The sequence below is a fragment of the Bactrocera tryoni genome, chromosome 5 (genome assembly GCF_016617805.1).
Source record: "Bactrocera tryoni isolate S06 chromosome 5, CSIRO_BtryS06_freeze2, whole genome shotgun sequence".
Classification (NCBI taxonomy): domain Eukaryota; kingdom Metazoa; phylum Arthropoda; class Insecta; order Diptera; family Tephritidae; genus Bactrocera; species Bactrocera tryoni.
In genome coordinates this window covers 3231630-3241373 of record NC_052503.1, presented here as the reverse complement: position 1 = coordinate 3241373, position 9744 = coordinate 3231630, and positions in this window count along the sequence as shown.

Sequence of the window (9744 nt, the reverse complement as noted above, 5' to 3'; positions counted from 1 at the left end):
GACCTTATCGTGATTGGTAGAGGGATGAATTGGGCGACTCGTATGAGGTCAGCTTTCGATGATTTCACGACCTCCACTGAATGCTCTGTGACACTCAAATACTTCTGTTCGTAATAAAGTGGACTTTTTAAAATACTTCTCTAACATTATCAGCGATTTTGTAGCCGTCGTTTCATGGGAAACACAAAGTTTCATGCTTATCAAACCGGGTGTAGCCCGCAGTTTAAATGGACCAGTCTGATCAGATGGTATGGAAATATGTAAGTATAGATTTTGATCCTAAGAATTAAAAATAAAATATTAATTCGAAATTTGCAAAATGTTGCCATCGAGCACCCTAAGATACACACATGCATATATAAACACAGTTTGTATTTTTCCAAAAATAATCCACACGGCGCTCTGTTCCCAATCTAGTCGATTTTCCTAAAATTACGTGTCTCCGCACTATCTAGGCATCTGTGTAGAAGACATACACCGAACCGAAAACATCAGCGTTCGCATTACATGTGTGCCGAGCCGTGTCGAGACATGTGGGTGCTAAAATACATAGGGTTTTGGTGGCCAACATTAAAGGTTTCGCATGCAATTTTCAATTTTTATATTATTTATTTATTTATTGTTTTCGCGTTTTCCAAGAATATTATGCTGGTAGGCACGCTATCGCATCGGCGTTTATGCAACAGCATTTGGCATATCAGCCGGCGAGCGACAACAACAATCTAAGCTTATAAGTTCAAGTATGCAAGCGCTCGCGCCTGCGCCCGCACAGCGTTCAGCCATCGGTCAGACCGCCAGTGCCAACTCCAGCGAACTGACATGCCATGCCACGGTATGCTGTGCCATGCCGTCCACCAAGCAGCAAAATCGGGCAGCAACTTGTCGCTGCTGCTGTTGCTATTACACAGTTGCATTGGCGTTGGTAGGGCGCCCGAAACCACTGGCGTTAGCATTGTTGTTGTTTGTGGCGTTTGTGCGCGACAAGCGTTAAGTAGCAAAGATCACCGGGGTGAGATGCTGTTTAAATTTTTATTTTATGTGAGAAAATTTGGCGGACCGTGTTTGAGTTTGATTGGCGCACCTGATAAAAGTGCGCCGATTGTTGCTATTTGTGTGTGTGTATGGGTGTGTGTGTTGCTATGCCACGTAAAGCCGTCTGCGTTCTTTTAAATAGTTTTGGAAAATATTTTTCTTTCGTTTTGTAAATAGTTTGCGCTAAAAGCTTCGGTTGTCAGATAGTGGCTGGCGTTGGCACTGCTGGTAGCTTAACGGCTTGGCATATCTATTCGCGGGTATCACAATCGTGTTGGCTGAGTTTCGCGTTTTTGTTTTGGTTTTAACCAAATTTTAAAGAACATCTGTTCGATTGCGTGCCTTCAAGCGCTTTGCCGATAACAGTGAGACCCGACTGCCCATTACAATTAAATAATTAGCAGAAACGTCGATTTTGATATTTATCTTCAAGTTTGCAGGTTTCGGTATCTTCTCATGGCCGTAAACGTGTCAAACTGTAATAGAGTACAGCACAGCAGCAAGTGCAGGTTAGAGAAGAATTGTAAACAAAATGACATCTTTAAAGCCATTCTTTCGAATATCTTCTTCGATTTTTTAAACGAATTTTTATGAAGCAATTTTATAATCAACAAAAATATGATATCTAACATTACACTATGTGAGAAAATCGAAGTTTTTTCTGGATATTTGCCCAAACCAATTTTCTGCGAGAAAGCGAGAGATTTTTCCAGGTTTTTAAATTAGTTTCGAAAGTCAAATATAGAAATATGGGTTTCAATCACGTTCATCTATTGTTTCAGTGGAGTACATCTTTCGAGATGGCGTTCTAAGCTTTCCAAGTGAGATCCCTGTTAGAATCGACTTTTTAATTCAACCTGACCTAACTACGCAAGCTGCTTCCTGACTTGTAGTATGTGAGTAGCTGGCAAAAGAAAAAGTGTTGGCAAGTGGAAAAGACTATTTCGCGTCGTGGGGGCTCAGTGTGCGCTGGTTAACAACGAGAGTTTGCGAAACTGCGAATTTTTCTGGCTCTAAGTAGAATTCAAGGTATGAGTTGAATTACTTGTTATCACCAAGGTTCATTTTGTTTCAATGTACAGAATATGTCCAATAGGTATATAAGTATGTGCGAAGAGGCCTAACATTTCCACAGTCGTCAGTTGTCAAACTTGTCTGGAAGAAGATGATGAAACATCAAACATCTTTCTGCTTGCTTGTAAAGCTTTCTTTAGATTCTGGTTGAAAAATCTTAGATGTCATAGCTTCGGTGAAAAGAGCCTGGGGTCGGAACTAGCGCTGTGATCTCCATCGGGTGAAAAACCACTAGATTCAAACCAAATTGTAATGTTGCTAAAAAATAGTCTTCCTCGAAGAGTCGAATGTTTCTAAAATGATGCCAATAGTATAAGTTTGGTAAAAATTCAGGAAGTTGAGTGTATGAAGATCGTAAATACCTGTTAGGCGATCGTAAGTTTTAGTCGTTCTCGTAGCAAAATCTAAAGCGGCTCACTTGAGGAAATCCTTCGCTCCGGTCAGAAATCTGAGTGTATCAAATAGCAAGAGTCTTCTTATAGAAAAATATCGGGTGAACTATATCAATTTGTATACAAAACCACAAATTGAAGTTCGATATAATTTATAATAAAGTGCATGTGAGAATTACAGGTATATGACATCATACTTAGAAATTGCAAGTATGATGTCATGAAAAATGTCGATTAGTCAAAGTGTACATCAAAATTAACAAAATTCTTGTAAAGGCTCTGGTAAGTCCACATACGAGTACTTCGATTTTGAACAAAATAACAGTATTTTATAAAGTATTTTTGAAAGATCACATAATATAATTAAAGTATAACTATAAGGAGCACCCTCATAACCAGCAATCTTGGCTATCCATATCGAACGAGGAATTAAAAATTGGTTAAATAAGAAATATTATCACTTACCAAAAACAAAAAAAATACTTGATCATAATGTCCCGAACGCTCAAAAGTAATGAATATCCCACATTCCCAGTGCAACAATTTGAACCTCACGATTTTCACTTTCAAAAATTTCAACACCACCACCTGAAGGCTAACATTCCAGAACGTTTCCGCGAAAATGAATTAATTTCCAAAACTGCTTTGAATTAGTTTTACCTTCGCAAACGTTTTTGCGCAACCATAGCAAATTAATAAAAAGTCGACAACGTGCTGCTATGCTATGCTGTGCGATGCTATGTGTGAGTATGCGGTGCTCACCCAACAAATGCAACAAACTCACAAGAAAATCAAAGTTTCGTCCAATTTAGAGCCAGTTCACAAAGCAATGGAGCTTTTAGTTTGCTTTTATTTTATTCCGAAGCGCAAATAGGGTGAAGGCCCTTGGCCCAGTGCTGGAGCGATGCGAATCGTAATGTGTGGGTAATGCATGGCCATAAATATTACTTGTATTTAATTCATACGTACGTGTGTGTGTGCGTCGTGTGGCGCGGCAAACGATTTGTCACAGCCGCTGCCTGCCGATATTCGTATTTTGTCGCTGCTTTTCGTTTACTGCCGACGGACACAGTTGATGAGCCAGCGCGACGCATTTGTTGCTCATTTGAGTGCCATTTCTGCCCGTGTTGTTTTTGTTTTGTTGTATGTGTGCGCCGCTCATGAGCGGCGTTGGTGTCGTACACGCTGGTGACACGCTTGTAGGTCACACCAAAGGTCCTGGCGTGAATTGTCATTGTCGTGAGTTGCATAACAACGGCGGCAAGTTGCATTGAAGAGGAGGTGGCAAAGGTTCCCACTCCAATGCTGCCAGATGGGGAAGCGGTGCCGGTAGAAATTTGCTTATTTCTGTGGTAGATATTGAAAGTGAATTTTTATGGTGGCATTTCGGCATTGTGTGTGTAATGTTGCTTGATTTCGCTTTTATTTGGTGGTTTTTGGGTCAATAGTGCAGGTTATATCATTTATTGGTTTCGCTGCTGTGATGACACACTTATACTGAGTGGTGAGTTCTTTTTTATTTTTAACGATACCATCTTTGACCGATTTAGAGCGGTCATTGTTTTGAATCTCCCTTCGGCGAGAAGTATTTTGTCGTCAGTTAGAAAACGATACTTGAAAATAATTTTAGGACCCAATATTACTATATTTGTAGGGTTTGCCAAGAGGTTTTTTTGTTTCAGTGTTCCACATATTTATTTTAAGCGGAACTAGCTTGATGAATATTGCTGCCAAACACAAGAAAAGCTCAGTGCTTTATGAATTAAAGCCAGGAGATGTTAGGAGAGGAGTTTGTTTGTCTGAAATGCTGTTGGACCGCTCAAAACGAAGACGTTTTTGCATCTATTGTGACTGAAAATGCGAAATGGGTCCATTAAGACAATCGTAACGGTTCACATGAGAGTAAGGTATCAAATATTGGCCTAATTCATTCTTGGCCGCCATGCCTGTGCAGTTCTTTTGGGATGGAATCCATAAATTGACAAAAAAATTGGAGAATATTATAATATTATATTTGAACGTAAACAAAAATGGTCATATGGACTAGTAGGTTTCGACTTTATTTGATAATTTTATTATTGTGAACCTGAATATATTTGTTGCTTAATTAGGTTAATTATTATTTTGAACAAGCCAAGAGCGGCGATACGGAAGAGGGCACACCCTCTACATAGTCAATTATTGTCTGCTCTATGGCTTATATTCATGTATTTCATGCTAGATCTCTATTCTATCTCGATCCTTCTGCCTCTTGAAGCTTAAATATAACAGAAACGCCTAACTAAAAGTCTTAAATTTGATAAATTAGTTTTAAATTTCATTTTTTTTATTTATTTCTTAAGTGCACCAGTTATCTATTCATTTCATATCACTAAAAGTGTTATCTTTTTTATTGCCGTAATTACTGTTATACTCAACTTTTTCGAGCCCCTAAACGCGTCGAGTTGTCATCAGTGCTGCCACATTTAATTTATGTCCACATTATTTTGCCGCCGTAAATCAACTAATTGCTAAGCCGTCAACAGCAATAAAAACGGCGCAATGACCTTGTCACCGATGGATACTCTCAAGTTGGTGGCATTAGCAGTGTGCTAACAAACTAGTGGATGTTGCATGCAATAAAGTGGCATTTGAAAAAAAATCGAAAATTATTCTTGTAAAATTTTCGGCTTGTGTTGGCAGCGACAATGCAATAAACCTATAATTTATGATTGCTATATTGATTGCCAGCAAACTGACAACAACCACAACAATGCCGGCTGACAGCGCTACAAATTAGAAGCCAATTTTCAAAAGTCTGTGCCACCAGCGCGTACAAAATCGCCAATGCGCTCTTCATCGAGCAAAAAGTTTGGCAGTGGTGGCATGCAACCTATCGAACAATAGCAATCGCAATCGCAATCGCAAACGAAAATATAAGTTTTAAGTAAAAACTTATGCTATCAGCGTACTTGACTTTTCGCCTTGCTTTGCGCCTGACAACAACGCGAGTGGCAAGCGTCGGAATATTTGCGCTAATAAAAGCAATTCACTTGCGGATAATTTACGAGCTAATTTTTTCAAGTGTATGGCATCAATGAAAAGCTACAAAAACTATGTACGTTTGTGCATTCTAGGCTAGCAATGTTGGCCAACAGCCACCATTCATTTCGATGGCCACTCCGGTGTCTCATTGGCACCAGCATAATTGGCTGACTAATTTTCTGCAATTCACCCAAAAATTTGCTGACTCGGCTGTGGGTTCAGGAATCAAGGTCGTCAGCTCAACCCTGCACCCGCACACAGCAACACACACATAAGTACATACACATACATACATAAGGAGGTATTTGCAGAAAATGCTTGCTTGGAAACATTGGTTGAATGGACACTTCAGTTTGGTAAAAATACATATATGTATATAAATAAGTAAATAGGTATCAACATATAGTATGTGCTGTCGTGGCGACTTTGATCAGCAATATGAAGTTGAGACTTTATCGCTCACCAACATTTACACAAACAATCAGCTCGGAAAATTGTAAAATTAGTACTTACAGCGTTACTGTGTAGCTGTGTCCGCTACAAATAGTGCTATGGAGAACAACAAATAACTGTACATACTTCAGTGGCAGTGGCAACATCATTATCTCCACCGCAACCGAACATTATTCTCTTGGCTTGAGTCTTCGTCGATGTCTTATTACGAAATCGTCTGCAGGCAACAATCAGTGGCAGTTAGCAGCTAACAATGGTGGCATTACTTGCCAACCTGGTGACGACCCTGACATCGGTATCGATGCATCGCCACCGTTGGCGGTTCAACTTTGTAGGTGATTATATGCTCAGTGGCGCTTTGAGTGCGCTAAATAAGTTCACTTTGACTGAAGGTACAGAACTGTATTAAGAAGCATTGTTGTTGCTGTAATCTAATGAGCGCTATTTTACACTGAGAACATTTGATTAGAAAAATAAAATATGTGAATATTTGTTACTTATTGACTCTAGTTTATTACTGATGGTAGATTAAACGGGTTTAGATGTCTGGAGTCCACATACTGTTTATCGAGTTCGTCGGTTTTCTTTGCTTTTATGAAAACTTTTTGCTCTAACTTCTGAACTCCACTGGAAAACTCGCAAAAGGAAACCTTAAACTCGGACATACTACTAAACCTAATTTCGTAAATCAATGCTTTTAAAAATACTTCTATTCTGAACCGGAATAAATAGCAGGTTGAACTAATTTTTGACTGCCTCAAAGCGGATTGTTTTGGTTTAATACTAAGATTGCAGTAACGCAAGATCCCTTCGATTTCTTTCATTATTTACGGTTCAACTGGAAGCCAAACGAGCTCAAGTTCGAGGTCGCATCGGGAGATCTGATTTGCCCATCGCCTTGAGCTTTGCTCCCTTCCAAACTTTAAAGGGTAACGACTGTTCATCAGTATATCTTATTCGTTAGTGTATACCGAAGTGGTACCTACCATTCTGGCATCTGGAAGATTTCCCAGGACTTACCCTGGCCACCTTCATAAAACCAGCGATAATAGCAGGCGCTACGATTTCTTCCGGGATATAGCTCCATTTCTTATGCTGCGGTTGCAAATGCCAAGCTTTACTGAGCTAGCAAGTTTAGATATTTCGTTAAACAATGATGCCGCGCCGACCTGTGTCTTCTTGCCGAGGTAGGATTCCTCCTTTGCGACCTTTACCGTTTGGTCGCAGAAGATCGTTTGACTCCATTGCAGCGATGCGTTACAAAATCCGGGCTGTCATCTGACGGTCTGACTTTAGTTTTCTAGCTGCCTTAGCGGTTCCTCTACTAGTGGTGGCGAATCCAGCTCGCACTTCAGCCCTACTTTCATTTTCTGTCAGCAGATTCCTACCGACTTCCATTAACCTACCACCTCGCCCTGTGTGATGGCCCCCTGATACTATCGGTTGAAGTCGGCTCGACCTTCCCTCCTCCTAGTCCTCTTTTTATCATTATTATTGATATCCCTGCTTAAAGTCGCTATCCATCTCACATTCGCCTTATATGATCTTAAGGTTATCTCAGTTACAAGGCCGAGGCCAGGCGACATACCAACTTAAAGATGGTGGGAGAAGAACGTATCCCGATATCTGCCAGGGTTTTAACTGGACGGAGGCAGGCTTGATATTAATCCATCAACCATTTCCGCATGATGTCCTCCTGCATACTCTCGTGACAGAATATCGCAATCAACAAGAAAAGCTCTCGATAAATTCAAATTAGAAGAGAGTCTTCAGCTTGCTTAGCATGAGACATAAAAATCAAACATTTGCTTTCAAAAATGTTTCAAAATGTTTGCTTATTTCATATTCGACGAGAGTCTTTTCCCTTTATACGTCAACAAATTTTCAGATATATATAAAATTTCCGCGCAGTGTCTCGTCACATTGAACTCTGCACCGAAACGTGAGTTTTGCATTTTTTAATGAGATCGATTAGAATTAATGAATTGAAAATTTTCAATCTAATTCCACAACACTAGTACCAAAAAAGTGGCCTGGGCCACCAACCACCATACCCAAGCGCAATCGCCATTGACTAATCGTTGCGATTATAGTGATTAGCCGCCAGTTTACCGCTTGCTGTGGCCGGAATTTGAGTTTATATTTTATTTTATTATTACTTTTGTTTCTGTTTTTAGATTTTGCAAACTCATTGCAATTCGCTCGCCTATTTAGTGTCGATCAGCGGTTTCGGGTAATTAATTTAGATTTTCGCTTAAAGCGCAGCGCTTGTCAGCCATCAGTTAGCTGCCAACGAACGGCAGCCATGTCATTTGCTAGTGTCAATGCAAATCTGTAGCAAGAGCCGAAGAATTTCTGCGCTTTTGTCTGTGAGTGTTCGCGAATTCAAGGAGCAGCGTTTTGTGCTGTGACAGCGGCAATAGAACAAATTGCGGCGACATTTGACAATTCGCAAAGTGCACTGCGATTCCGACATTTTCACATGATCTCTCGGGCTGCGAAGCTAAAGGCTTCCATAAAAGTCGTCGCCGTTGACAATGACTCAGCAGCGCCAACGACATATTTGCTTAGACTCATTGCATTCACATGTAAGTACGTGTGTGTGTGTGTGTATGTATGTGTCGGCTTGTAGAATTTTAATTGCAAAATCAAATAAGGTGTCATTGTGGGAAATGTAATAAATTCATATTAGCATTTTGCATGCGCGCTCAGAAACAGAAAAGCCGCTTTGTACGACATATTTGTATGCAAGCACAAAAACATCCACACAAACAACAGCAACAGCTCTAGCTTTTATTAAGAACAATAGTAAATTGTATGACAACTTTATGCAAAATAGTTACGTCGAATTGCTTGTGGTTCCACTTTTTATTTTTGTTGCTTTTTAGTACAAGAAAATCTTCATTGTCGCCAACTCAGAGCTTACATGCTTGGATTTGCCAATAGACTGGCCATGATAATTGCTCAAATGCAGATATTTACGCCTACGCTTTTGCTCATGTGTGTGGCAGACTCTGTTTCTCATTGCTACGGAAGGTGTCGTGGCGAATTTGCATTCTGTGAAGTGTTAAAGCAAATCTGCAGTTTCGGTTGGTGGCCTTCAATTGAGTTAAAGTTGTATCGTTAGATTTTTTTTGAAAATTTAAAAAATATAGATTTTTAAAGTAATAAGTCACTTATTTAAGCTTAATCAGTTCACGCAGCCATCTAGTTGCTGGTTCACCAATATCATCATACTCTTCAACAACTGGTTTATATCGAAAAATTCAAAATATACTAATATATAACTAATATATAATATATATTACTAATAAATATATATACATATATACTAATATATAAATACACTTTCATTTATATTCAAATTTTAATTCATTTTGTATTTAAGTGAGCAATCGCAGTGCTGAGAAACATTTTTTGAACGTTTTCATGCTTCATTGACTCTAAGAAGATAGTTTTATGATAAATTCCTTTAAAGTTGTTCAGACTTATAATCCCACTTCCATACCTAATTTTGCTAACTTTGTATTCTAGCAACTTAAATAAATTTCAGGGACGTGTGATTTTCATGGAGTAAATACCCTTTTTGGAGCTGGTCTTTCTTTCATAAGTTACTTGCTTTTCCTTCAATTTAGTTTGCCACTTTATGAACAGACTTATTTTGATACAACGTTTGCAAATGGTGCAGCTGCTGGCGTATGCCGATGATATTGATATCATCGGCCTCAACTACTCCGCGCAGTTAGTTCTGCTTTTCTTTCAGACTGGA